Genomic DNA, 14,700 nt, shown 5'->3' on the forward strand with positions numbered 1-14,700 from the left:
TTGTTTTGTACTGCGAGTAGCTATGGAGGAACGGAGGGAAGAGAGGAGGAATGAAAGAGCGAGCGTTATGCTCGAGGAGAGGCTCGTTAACATAAGTGTTTTATGGTTGTCTTACACTAGCTACGATGGCTTATCGCCCAAGCTGCAGCTACTAGTGCTGCCGGTGCTGCTGCTATATACTCTCCATTCGGGACCGCGACGACGGGAAATGCAAGCCGGACCGTCTGTGCTCTGTTCCCGGGATTTTTTTCGTTTGCCTCGCGTTTCTTCTTCGCTCCCGACTTTTTCCGATCCGAAATAATGTATGCGGTGGTGGGCTGCTTTCAGATGTGATGCCCAAGGGGAAGGGGAGCCTGTTTATCATTTACGGAGCGATAGCCAGCTACAGGGAGTCTCCTGCCACGGGAGAGTTCCGCATCCTTTTGTGTCGCAACGAGTGATTTTCCAGGTAGAGATGGGGAGGGGGGTTGGCCAACGATTGTTTTACAATTTTATCTGTTCGCAGGGAATTAATTTGAATACCCCCAGAGAACGGAAAGCGTGTCTTTTTTATCATTTTAAACGGTCCGGATTTCCTTGCTTTCGTTTCGTTTCTCCGTGTTTTGCGGCACGTGGAGTAATTCCATAGGACATTGTCAGGGCTACTACTTTTTGAGATTCGTGTACGACTTTTATGGATTATTGGATTATTGCTGGTGGGTGAAATCGGGTGAACGCATTGCACGAGCGTTGGAAAACAAAAGACTTTGAAAAGGAACTTATCGGGGGTTTTCTACTTGCTAAAACACGAGTGTTTTCTCTAAGTAGATACAGCAAAGTATAACAATGTACATTTTATCTTGAAAAATGTGTGCGTTGGTACTGCATTCTACTGGACTACAATACATTTTTTTTTTTTTTTTTTTTAGATTTCCGTTTTATTTGCCAACTTTGTGAATACATGTATAACAAATTCAAAGCGTCGTATGTTTCGTTAGGGTCGTCGATAAGGTAATGGTCAGGTCTGTAATTTACGTGGTCATGACACTATGGTATAAATTCTACAAAGCTTAGTCACTCAGCAACTCAAAGCTTTAGATCTTTTATCAAAAAACTAATTCTTAAAAATATGAAGGTCTTGTATACAGTATGGGGCGGTATGGGATTCGCATACAGGATCATTCAGAAGAAAGCTCGTTTTGACCATTTTACTCTAATGTGATTGACGATGTTATATGTAAAACGGAACAATATAAATATAATGAATAAAAAGAAAGTTAAATTTAACGTAACCCATGAACATAATGCTGAGTAATTTTTATTACAAAAATAGCATTGACAGTCGAAAATTTGCTTCCTATTGATTTCATTTTTTGTTATGTCATATCTACTGCAGGATTTCTGACTACAAATAAACCTTCTTGTACAAGTCTCAATGTTAAGTGTTAAGTGTATTCTTCCAAGTCATTGAGGCGTCAAAAACTGGTGTTTGTAAAGTGTTTGTGGGCAAAAGGACAGATGGTATACTTATGAATTAAAGTGTAATTTGTGGCCATCGTGGGTCATTATGTCAAACTGACCAACCTGTCTTGAAAATCTTTTCATTGAGGGCGTATTCTACAACGGCATGGAAGAATATCCGAGAGAACTCGTTACTTGTAACGACTCAATACAACAGGGACACTGTATTCATTATTCCAGAAAACGGTCCGATGGATGGCCAACTACGTGTGATATCGAGGTCCCACTTCCTAAAACGCCGATACACCACCTCTCGAGCGAATCCTCCCACGCCAGAGGACGAATGAAAGAGAGAGAGGGGGGGGGGAGAGAAGCAAAGATGCTCTCTGGGTGCAACAGCAGCTTACACGAGAAGGAAGGAAAGAGAGCAGAGCAAGAGAAAGAAGGAGAGCTTGGTCAGCGACCCTCACCAGATTTATGGAGTCGAGTTCGCGCTTGGACTCGCGCGTTACACGTCCCTTCTTCTTTCTCGCGCTCGCGTCATCGTGATCTCTCTTCTCTCCTCCCCCTCGATCCTCCCCGCGATCCCTAAATCTTTTTACTCTCGGTGATTTACTCCGCACACCAGCAGTAGAGTACCAGGAGAAGAAGAAGAAGAAAAAAAAAAAAAAAAAAAGAAAAGAAAGGAAAGTACAAGAAGCAGGGAGTAGAGGAAGAAGGAAAGGGGATATATAAGCAGAGAGACAGGTGCTCGATGCAAATAAGCGAGTAGAGCAAACGTAGGTGAGGAGAAGATAAAACGAGAGAAACTGGAGGAGGAGGAGAATAGTCCATGCAGCTGGGAGGGGGAGGAGATAACGTGGAAGAAGCAAGGTGAAGAAGATCCTCGGATCCCGGACACGTGCCGCCATCTTGCATCAAAGGTGCGCGGGTGCGTCCACCCTTCCTTGGCCTCTCTCTCTCTCTCTCTCTCTCTCTCTCTCTCTCATCCGAGGAACGGCCAAGGGAGTGTCGTTGTTTCAAATGCATGCACGCGCGGATCGTGGGGCCGAAGGGGGAGAGCCGCAACGCGATGACGACGAGAGGACTAGGAAAGGACGAGAGAGACTGGGTGGAGAAGAGTTGCCCGGCGTCGTCCTACCTTTACCGACTGACCAACCAAACGATCGTTTGTTCTCCTCGGGCTTTTAAAGCTCTCGCTCGCTCGCGAGAGACCTATCCTTCTCTGCCCTCCTCTCCCTCGGGCCTCAAAGAGGGGGAGAGAAAAGAGATCGCACATTGATCCGCGGGAGCATCGGCAACTAATTACGCAGATTTATGTCCCCATTGTCCATTGTCTCTGGAGAGCCCCTGCACGGAGAGTTCGAGCCACGGGTAGCAAAGAGAGAGAGAGAGAGATAGAAGGGGAGGCAGAACCCATAGCCAAAGAGATGGGGAGGAGAAGAGCGGAGAGCTGCGGCGACGAGGACAACGACGACGACGAGGAGGAGGTGGATAGCAGGAACTCTCTTTCTCTCTCCTCACGCAGCTTACGAGGGAAGAAGACGGCCGATGTGTGCTGCTCGACGGGTAGCAGCCTACTTGTTTCGATTCTCCCTCGTCTTTTTGTTCACCCTCCCTCCCACCTTCGTTTTTGTTTTTACATAAAGAACGCGGAATTCGTAAGTAAGACGACCAAAGTGGGATCGAGAGCGTCGTATTAACGCACGTGTGTATGCGCCTTCTCGTGCAAGGACACGGAAAAGAGGGCGGATCACCGATACGCGGATAGCCCCGCCTGCTCGCGCACTGCGTGCTTTTCTCCTTTACTCGCGTTCTCTTTTTTTTTTTTTTCACTCTGTTTTGTACTGCTGCGCCGGCATATCATTAGACTGAACGACGTTGGTTTTGTACACTGCTCGCAAAGTGAATGTTTCGATTAAGTGGCGTTGAAATTCCATACTGAGCCTGAATTTTCGCTCTTTGGGTATTTTAATGGGAAAGGGTGACCCATGTTTTGTTTGCGATCCTGTGGAAACGGCTCGGTCTCATTAGCCACAAGGTTGACGCAACTATGGGTAAATAGCTATCAGCATCGTTCAAAGATACACACCAGCAGAATGGAAATTTGTTAAAAAAAAAGTACTTGCGACTGAGAGCCTGAAAGTATCGGACGACTCCGGAGTTGTAAGAGTGGAAACATTTCATACGGGATTGCCCTTTCCTCGCGAGACAAACGACGGAGACGCAGCGAGACACACTCGATGTCTCCCAATGCAACGAAACTGCGGAGAAGTTCTCGGTAGCCAGAAAAGAAGAAGAAGAAGAAGAAGAAGAAGAGGCATCGGCAATCGGCATCTCGCGAGCGAGCAACACGCAGTAGCCGATTCCACCTGAGCCGCGTATGAGCAAAAAGACACCCCCAATCCGATCCTCCTTCTTCGTGCGAGCAACACGAGTACTTTCTCGGAAACGAGAAAAAAAAAAGAATCCCCCACCGCTCGAACGCGCGTAGAGAGACCCGAAGAAACAGCAAAAAAACGGGAGAGGGGAAGGCAGGGATCTGCTCTCGTGCGAGCTCTTAGGTCCCGGGACCCCGGGAGAAGAAAAAGAGTCCCCGGGCACACATGCAAATACCGTTCGCACGACCCGACGCGATCGTGGCCCCTATATTGGCAGGCCGCTAACAAGGCCTCCCTCTCCCCTCCGCAGCCACGGAAGCTTCTTCTTCTTCTCGTCCCTGCATGTGCACAGATGCAGGCGAGTATGTGCCGCGGATGAGGCCGTACGAAACGCGCGAGCGAGCGAGCTACCGCAGAAGGAGAGCGAGAAAGAAAGAGAGCCAGCCTGACATCCGAGCGGGAGAAGATCGCTGGGGCGCGATATCCGCTGGCTCGCTCGCCTCCTGTCCTCCCGGAACGCGCGCGGAACGTCCTGCTGTTGCCCTCGGGATATATATTAGGCCCCGCTGCAGGAGAGATCTACCCTCTCTCCTTCTCCTCCGTCTTTTCTCTCCGCCTCATCCCCTCGCTCGTTACAGTCCCTTTTCCATATATACTCGTGAAGAGATGCATGGCGTACATTTATATATATATGTATGTACGCGCGCGACTTTTGCTCACGCGAAAGGAAACTCTGGAAACTCGGTTGGGACAGATGTGCGCGCGTTTTTGATATATTTCACGCGCGTGTCTTTTCAGCGTAAACGCGTATTTTCCGTGGATCGCGTGCACAGCCCCGACTCCGAGGGAGAAGGGTGTATTATTAATGGGCCCAAGTTGTTTGTCGTCCCTCTGATATGTTGATAAATAACATTTTGCTCGTTTAAATTGTGCTGGTTGTGTGGCCATGATTTACGATCAAAGCAAGAGACGCTTCAAACGTGCCTACTTTGGTCTCACGTGGTTTTTGTTACGGTTAAACGAAAGGTTTTTTTTTTATTTGATTTTTAAGGTTTGATAACGCTTCGGGAGATGATACATTTAATTTTTCGCAGTACAGTGAGGCCCTCATTCTTAAGATAAGATTTTGGAGGTATATAATGGCCATTATTCATGCTTCTAATTTGATTTCGTTGAATCACAGTGAGCTATGATTCGTATTTGAGTACCATTCAAAATGAGCACTCTGATGAAAAAAAAAAAAAAAAAAAAAAAAAAAAATTAGTCTACATTTAGTACCTCCTATAAAAGTTTGATTGAAAGTTTCATGTTTATTTTGAAATTAGCCAAAGAAGAATTATATTCCAAGGTTCCTTAGGATCGTTCTAAAGATAAGTGCTTCAGCGACGAACAAGAAACCATTCCTGAAAAATTTGTCTGTAAAACTCTCAAATAGTACTATACCTAACCACATTAATCTTCAAGTACAAACAAAGATACACTTAATCAACATACTAGTGACAATCTAAAAAGTCATTTAAGCATTGATTTACAAATGTTTGCTGCAAATGAATTAAAGTGCTTTTGCCTGCAACCAAACCATAAATCCTTGCACCATCTCAAAAAACAAATTAGTTCACCACTTGAATTACACCACCCTAATTAACCATCCCTAAACAACTCCTCCGTCCAAGCTATCTTATCAGCGAGCAAAAAAAAAAATTCACTTTAATAACAATTAGACGTGTTTGCTCACGTACTATACATGCATCCGGTGTGTAGCCAAGTGTCGAGACCGCATCTGTGTTTGCGTTGAGAGTCGCGAGTGCAACGGCAAGTGTTAGCAGGATACGACGTGTGACAACAGCGCGAAAAATGTGTGCATTTCGCGCTGCAGCTTGTGCTCTGCTGATTAAAAAAAAAGTCGAGGATCGGGCTGTATATTTTAAAGACAAAAAAGCATTTTCAACGCTCGGTGGTAATAGTCTTGTAATATGGAGTTGATGAAGGGGTGCGATGAAGGGTAATTTCATTATTGCATCTCCAAAATGCAACAGGCTATATATAGAGTAGCAAAAAAAGAGGGAGTGTGGGATGCTCATTTCCTGTCTCATTGATCGACGAGTATGAAAAAAATTGTACATTTTGTGGCTCGCGATGAGTCCCAAATCACGTAAGTACTTTAATTTCGATCCTCGAGCACGTGAGACCGCAAATTCCCGATCGTGATTGCAAAATATTCTTCGAAAGATTGTGTTCGCGTGGGAAATTAATCTCGCAAGCTTCAATAAACATGCAAAACAAGTATACTGGCAATCATGGGTAGGTATGCGAAAAAGGAAGAGGAAAAAAGTTGGGCGCTGAAAACAAACCTGCATCCACATCGATCCCACCCATGCACGTGTAGGGTACATTATTCAGAGGTGGGCGAAATGAGGAGGCAAGAGATGAATTTCTAATGTTTGGTGGAGTGACGCTGAGAGGGGGGTAGGGGAAGGGTAGAGGACTTGGAGGAGCAGAGCGAAAGACGAGACGGACGGGGATGGACGGGGATGGACGGGCAGACAGACGGACGAACGAAAGCGGACGGACGGATGGATGGACAGACGCGTAGTCGGGATGGACGTGCAGAAGAAGGACGGGCAGGAGGAGGAAAGGAGCGAATTGTGCCAGGGCATTGTGGGCTTGCTCCTTCTCTCGCGGCCTGCTGCTGCCAGCCGGAGACTGACGGCTGAATCCACTCGCCTCCTCCTCTTCCTCTTTCTTCGTCCAGCAGCAGCTACATCTCTCCCCACGGAGATGTATCTTCGAGAGAGAGAAAGAAAGAGATAGGCTGTGGAGTGAGAGAGAGAGATAGGATTGCTGATGCCTTCTCCTGGAGAATAGTCTTCTTCCTCTGCAAATTGGGACAGCGGATTGTTACGAGGGAGGAGAGAGGACGCGATGGCCGAACGATCGTGAAAAAATATGTGAGCTCGAAGAGCAGGAGGGAGGAGGATAGGGACGCTCGAGGACAAAAGTTCTCAGGGAGAGGCTTGCTTACGTAGCAGGTGGAATCTTCTTGCGGAGATGAAGACGTAATGTGTTTTGACAGTAGCTGGGACTCTTTTTTTTTCGTGAAGGAGTGGGACAGTTTTTTTTCCTTCTATTTACTCGGAGGGTCCTGTAAGGCTGATTTGACAATGTAACTTTGGGTGCGTTGTTTTTAAAACGTTTTTGTACAGTTTGATTATTAATTTAAATTTTCATTAATCGAAAGGTGCCAGTGTTTACTGACATGATTCTGATGTAGAATTTTTTCAATTTTATATCATGTTAGACAGATATTCGAGGTTAAGGATCAAAGTTAATAAAATCGAGAATAATGGATTTTCTGTTTGACAAAGCATATTAGTCGCAATAAATACGAATTTCATCCCACATAAGTGTATAAATTACAGATGTACAAGTTATCATTTTTTATGAGAGTTAATAATTACAAAAAATCTAATCTGGACATCCTTTACGTTCCGTATGCAGTAGATATACACTAGCCTTAACATTTCTTAATCATGTTTTGATTACTTGATCTTTACTGTCGCATTAAGATTCCAGCAGATCCTTTTTCATGGTAATAATAAATCACAAAGCAATATTAGCATGAAATAATCACATAAATTTTGACGCATTACTATCACTACTTTTTATTGTAGTATAAACGTTTGAAGTTAGTTAATCGCATGTAACGCACTTTCAACGTTGTAAGTATACACATGGTTTTTTTTATTATAATACAATAGAAAGACATGTATTGAAGTGGTTTGAGTATTATTTACGTTTTTCTTATGATTTTGATAAAACTTTGAATAGGGACAGCTTTGACTGATGAAATGTCAAATAATTATCTATCTATCGTAGTTTCGACGACAATGTAAATTGAAAGATGCATCTTCCCATCTGAAGATGAAAGTTTGATGGACGTATCTGTTACGCGTAAAACTTTTCAGAGTATCCGAGGTGGGGCACGGTGTGACAATCCCTCGAATCTGACGGTTCATCACTACAATGTCCCCAACATTTTGGGACAGATTGAATGTTACAATTTCGCATCGGCCACAAGCACGCGAATAATTAATCTTGTCGTTTTGGTGTATTCAGAGCTCCGGTTCCCAAAGTCGAGAAACCGTCATGGACAGATGATATTCTCCGCCGAGCGATCCTCGAAAGCCTCCTGTCGATTTCTGCGCACACGGACACATACACGCCCAGCGCGGAGCTGTCAATTTGAAAAATATCGTGTCCGCGACCGGCTGGACTGCGCACCTGGACCGGCGACCTGTTTGAACGGCTCGTCGTCGCTAATGGAAGTGTTTTTCTAGATACGTCATTCGGGACACACACACTAGCGGCAGATGTGTGGATATGTATATGCATACGGAGGAGGAGACGGATGGACAAACGTCGCAGAGTAAACATGATATTGCATACGAGCGCGCACGCATGTGCAAGCAAATCGGATGATGCTCCCGAAAAATTGGATATGCGTGGTCTCGATCGTAAACCACCTTCCTTTGGGCCATTAGCAGGAAAAAACGCTGAGCGATAAAACGCGTTTTGTCGTGAGGTTTTCTTTTTTCTCGCTTGATGATTGGAATGCCGATTTTACTGTGGATAAAAACAACTGAGGATAAAAAATTGTTTGCCATGATGATATTCCGCATCGGAATACGTGAGAAAAAAAACCAAGCGAACGATGATTAGTGGCATTCGGGATAGTTCTGAGGACGCTTACCTTTACCGTAGATCATTAGGTATTGGATTCTTGAATAAAATTAACGTGAGCTTTTTGCCGAATAATCTATACTTTCGACCAACGATACGACTTCCAAATCTTGGAAGATAACATTAAAACTTTTCCTATAAATCTTTAATTTTTTTTAATTACAATGTACTGGTTTTTATCGAAAAAAAAATGACCGGTAAGCAAAATTACCAATGGTCTCCCTAAATAGGAGTATTATCACAAACTCCTCTGAGACAAACTAAGTAGATGGCTCGGATCATTGTTTGAGATCATAAAAAGAGGAGTTGGTATTTTGAAGAAATAAATAAGGAATGACAGGAAATGGTGGAATCAAGAAAGAAGAATCAAGTAGAAGTCGTGTGGACGAGGGTGCAGTCGGTGTAAGGTACGAGTATATATACACGAGGCTACAGTTGTAAAATAAGAAGGATAAGAAGGAGGCAAAGTCGTGAGCGGCGAGATCGATAATTCAGTGGCGATGCAGCGGCAGTGTCCATCCAGAACCTTATACATATATATATATAAGACAGGGCAGAGAGTTTGAAGTATCGAGACGGATTTCATCGTGTTCCCTCCCACGCCTCTTTTGTCTCTCTCTCTCTTTGTCCTCCCAAAGGCCTTCAAACGTCAGTCGAGCCTCGTGACTCACTTAGCGACCTATCCATCTCTCCTGGTGCCCTTCTCTCCTTTCGATTCTACGGGAGGAGAATAAGACGATGGGCCGGAGAAGAGAGAGGGGAAAAGACGGAGCACCTTTGCAGAGCAGTAGCGGCCCTACCTGACTGATTGACTGATGAGCTGACTGTTATCCTAAGTCAACACTCACTCCATCAGAGCTCCGAATTCCTCTCACTAGCTTTTGCTTGCTCGTGTATCTTTCCTCCTCTCATTTTTGTTGGGGCTTACGAGCTCGCGTGCGTAATCGCATATGCATAAATGTTTACAATTTGTGACATTGTAGAGAAAAAGTCTGAGGAGTGACGTTGCTTTTAAAACTTTTCGAGATAATTACATTGGAATGCAAATTATTAAAGAATATTACAAACTTAGGAAAATACAATGTTTTAGAATACCACGATAACACGTAAGTTTTTGAGATTTTTTTTTCCCTCGTTTTCGTACACCACATCTTCGAAAATTAAATTCTTATCATGTACTTTAACAGAAAGCAGCGAATTTTCTACCCTTCTCAGTAAATAGCTGTATACTAAACGACCTATTATGTCCATTTATCTTTAATAGTGGAATTTTGATGAACTACGATAGCACTATCATACACTGCGAAAAAATTAGGCGTGCCACTCACTTAAACTACAGTACGTGTGTCCCCCACCCTACGTCGAGTGGTACATCGATAGTTACGATTGTTCTATCTTATGCCCCGAAGTATCGAAAAATCCGGTGATGAAGTCAACTTTCGAACAAATGCTCTCTAAAGTCATTATCTGAATTTTAAAACTCTAATAACGAATTATCGAAAACGACATTTCTGATTCTTTAGTCAACATGGTTGCAATGGAGTTATTTTTTGTACTATTAATGATTCAATGTAAGTATCTTTTTTCTTGATTATTACCTTCCATCAATAAAATTGTGGAACTTGTTTTAACTAAAACAGTTTGTTACAAAAGTAAGAAAAATATAACCTGTAACCTATAGTCAACTTATCATCGCGATTTTTATTGCCGAGCTCATATTAAGTTTTACTTTGAACGGTAAAGAATCATTGTCTACATAACATAATTTTTCTTCACACGGTTGAATATAGTAAAAAATTGAAATACCAGGATCCATTCAAATCGGCAGTATTTGAAAACTCAACACTTCAACGATTTTACAAAAATCATACTATTTCTTGAATGTCTGTTGGTTTACACGTTTCATTCAAAGTTTTGAAAGCTTTCTGTTTGTACAGAAAAATATTAACGTCAAGAAACGTAAAATTTACGATTCGATCTAATAATACAAAGAACGTAATAAGTTTTTGAATCAAAGATTTTTTTTTCATCGTCCATCACCCTAAGACGGTACACTTTCTTCTCTTTGCATGAATCTTTAAATTACATATATTGTCCTTCAGACGTTTGCTTGAAATTTTTCGAGCAAGAGATCAATGCGTTAATAAGGTGGGTATGTACTAATTATCATGTCTATACATATGACCTCGTTTATACCATGTAAAAATAAAGATATCCATTAATGTAGAACTACCTTGTCGCAGCTACATAACTCTTGCTGCAAAATTATTAAACAAATATCCTTACATTTTTTAACTCATACAAAGATTGCCGAAAAAAAACTAGACTGTAATGGTGCTGATTTTACTTTCACCAAGATAGCACTAAAAATAATTCTCCCAATCCACTGTAAGGAAAAAGATAAGTATATAATTTTCTTCTAATTTTCAGGGAGCGAAAAATTATGAGCATACTAATTGTAGTTAGAGCTTCATGTAATTTGGGGCCTTGGCTTAAGTACAATCAGTGCAACCGCAGTCGAGTTTTGTGCAGACAATCCTCAAACATTTTATCTATCATATATTCGTATTGCTCGTCTATTGGTATAATACTTTCTCTTTTTTTTCTCTTGTGTCTCTAATCAATTCTGATATGTAAATGCACATTGTTACTGAGATACTGACGCTAATACGCCTATTACAATATTCGATAAGATATGAAAACAATATAATTGTGCAGAAGATAAATCACTTTTTGCCTGAGGCACGAGAAAACTTTGCATGATCTCTGCAATAAAAATTAGAAATACAATTTTTTACAGTATTATAAATCATATGGTAACTTTTTGTTGTATCGTCAAGGCTAGTTCTCTAGGATTTCACATTATGAATAAAACTTCTTATTTAGAAATCTTCAAATAATCGACACAATTTTTTAATAAGCAACTATTTGAAACAATTACCCAAAAAAAAAAAATTTTTTTTTTCTTTAAGTTTCTAATGCTCAAGAAGTAGTATCCAGGGAATCGCAATTTCCGTACTTGATCGACATTTATCAGAGCGCTTGGGGAATTATCAAATTCTTATGTGAAGGTGTACTGATCAAAGAAAACTATGCTGTTACAAAAGCTAGCTGCGTTAGCAACGAATGGGTAAACTATTTCGTGGCTTGTACTGTCAAAGATGATTTTCTAAAAAGAAAGATCGTTAAATTTTTTGTTGTCAGCAAAATTTTGATTCACGAGCGATACCAATTGCGGTAAAACATTTCTTTTTCATCGAATACAATTTGTGATTAAAGATGTATAAATATTAAACTATGTTTAGAAAACACACATTCTTTTTCGGTAATTCATCCAGAACCAAGCATGACATAGCTATCATACAAATAAAACCAAGATTAAATCTCAACGAATACGTTAAGACCATAAATCTTCCAAGACCTTATCAAAATATCAATAAAACCTGCAAAATTATGCTGCCCCATACAAGAACTCAAGAGGGTCGAAGACTCTTTTTTTCTACGGTTCAGATAATCGAATACGAATCTCGTGAGTTCAATAAAAATTGTAAAAATAACACTTTTCATAAGTCAAAGTTTTGTGTAAGCTGCCCCAACTGTGATCAAAAAGCATTGGTAAATATAAAAAACATATTGATATCGGGTAAAGTTGGCAAGTTGAGAATATCTTCGCACTAGAGAAAAATATGCTCTATGCAATATCACTTCTCCATCATTGTGAAACATTAAAAGTAATTCAAGAATAACAAAAAAACGTTTTCGTTACGTTATAATATTTCACGGCGTTTTTTTTACGTTTGCTGATTTTAGGATTTGCTTGGTCTTTGAGCCATATCATGCTAATTGGATAAAAATTTTTCAAATAAACAGTATCACTTTGTAATCAATACTTTAAAATGTTCTTGCAAAGGACTCGTTCTTCTACATAAATAATGTACACGCATTACTTTTGAAAAGAAATAATTATATAAAAAAATATTCTTTTATTGCGTTAAATTTTTCTAATATTTTGTAATTTATCGGTGTACCTGTAAATAAGTAATATCACATTTTACATTAGCCCATTAAAGCCAAATTTCAATACTTGCTTCTCGTGCTCAGATTTTCGTGGACTTATTCACTTGCCAACTAGCTCTACTCACTTTCACTCCTTTCGTCAAAGTTTTTCTTAAGAATGTTTATAATAATTAACTACGTTTTGCAGGATAAAAAAATTTTTCATTTGGTTACAAAATGTAGTTACAGTACGGTTCTTATTGGACTTCCAACAAATAAAAAGAATATTTACACTAAAGTGTCCTGGTACGTTGATTGGATAAAGGATACAATTAACAACGTCACAATTCAAGGTAAGCGCAAATGGTTTTCAATCGTATGATTTATCAGTAAACAATCTAACAAATGACTAGCATTTTGGTGTCTCTTGTACTAAAAATATTATTATTTTAAATTTTCTTACAAAAGAATTAGGTGAAGCTGAACGACAAACAGCTACCAAAAAGAAATTTCCATACCATGTAGATATTATGACCAATTCAGGAATTTATCTTTGTAGTGGTGCACTTGTGAACAAAAACTATGTTGTTACGAGTGCCAGTTGTGTATCTAATAACTCGTCTACACTCTATGTTGTGTTTAATTTTCTGGGTTATGATTTCTATGAATTTCCAACGACTGTTGCAATAAAAGAAATTATTTTTTTCAACAAAGAAATGCTAAAGTAAGGACTTGTTTCCAATGGAATATGTAACTTGGCAGTATACTCAATGTAAATTAAACTCAAAGTTGTTGTATATTTGTAGTAATGTAGAGTTTGAGGAGCATGACATAGCTGTTGTGCAGCTCGAAAAAGATGTTGAGCTCACGGAGACCGTGAATGTTGTGGATCTACCGGAAATCAATCAGACAGTTTACGAAAGCCTAACGGTCATTGGTTACGAACCTTACAACTATGACAGTGGAAAACCATCTAATATACAGAAAATTTTTGAGACTGTTGTCATCCACGAGTCGTTCTGCTTGGACCATTTGTGGTTGCATAATAATTCAAAATTTTGTATCGAGGCCCGTAAACGTTCAGAAAATAAATGGGTAAATATTTTATAGTTTGTACTTGTACTGCAAACCTTTTATTGTTCATGTTAATCAATAATTTTTTGTTTGTTTTTTGTATGCAAGTATGCCAATCCTTTGGTTAAAAAATATGGCAACAGGACAGTACTTGTTGGACTTCCTACCAAAAACAAAAATAGTTTTACTCAAGTATCACTTTACGCCAACTGGATTAGAGAAACTATCAGTAAAAACTAGCAAAACTTGCAATGCGCCTACATTATTAAAGTTTAAAAAAAATGTTTGTCTTCAACTCAATGTATTACTAAAAAATCAACGTATTCAGAAAATTATAATCTTGAAAATCTTTTGTATTAGAAGAAAAATAATTTTTCTTGCAGAAGTTGTAAAAAAAGTATAACAAAAAAATTGACGTATCAAGGCTTATATTTAATCACACAATGCTCATAGTAAATAAACTATTCGAATAAAACCGTTTGATTCTTTTCACCTTCCATAGAAAAAAGTTTGGTACCACGAGACAGTTCCTCGTATTACAAGACAATCGAAGGAAGGAGAGAGAAAAAGGAAACTCGATTCAAGTTTTCTGGCTCGAATTTTCATACCTTATCTATCGGATTCCCGTGCAACAATTCGCATACAATAAAATTTCTCCTTAAACTTTCTACTTGGCTCCCCTATCCCTTTAGGCCGAATCCAGTGAATTTTGGGGCAAAATTGTCAGAGTAGCGCGCTCGCGTACATTGACTCAGCTTTGCAAAATCGCCCAGAAGAACTTTTTATGCTAAGCGCAGACACAAAAGCTTCCCAATCCCTCCGCAATCAAGTGCTCTCCAACACCGTAAGTTTATACGCCAAGCACGAGAGATTTCATCCCGCGACACTGCATCGTAACTGTCCGATTTAATGAAAATCGTGGAGCTGTAGAGCGGATTTCGGAAAAGCCGAGGTAGACGTCGTGCGTGAGAGCGCCAACGCGCACGGATTGCCTGCGTCATATCGTTAACTGATGCATCCTCGAGACATGGAAGCTTCTGGGAAATGATGTTAATAAGATCCAATGGAA

The 14,700-nt window shown here is 40.5% G+C and overlaps 1 protein-coding gene across 1 annotated transcript in view; it reads right to left on the reverse strand.

Annotated features, from left to right (window-relative positions):
* Window positions 1-14,700, reverse strand: part of tio (zinc finger domain-containing protein tiptop) — a 107,288-nt gene that overhangs the window by 10,551 nt on the left and 82,037 nt on the right. The window lies entirely within an intron of this gene.

Source organism: Copidosoma floridanum, unplaced genomic scaffold, assembly GCF_036245765.1.
Source record: "Copidosoma floridanum isolate Cflo_tuat_1 unplaced genomic scaffold, Cflo_Japanese_pri ptg000030l, whole genome shotgun sequence".
NCBI classification, from domain to species: Eukaryota; Metazoa; Arthropoda; class Insecta; order Hymenoptera; family Encyrtidae; genus Copidosoma; species Copidosoma floridanum.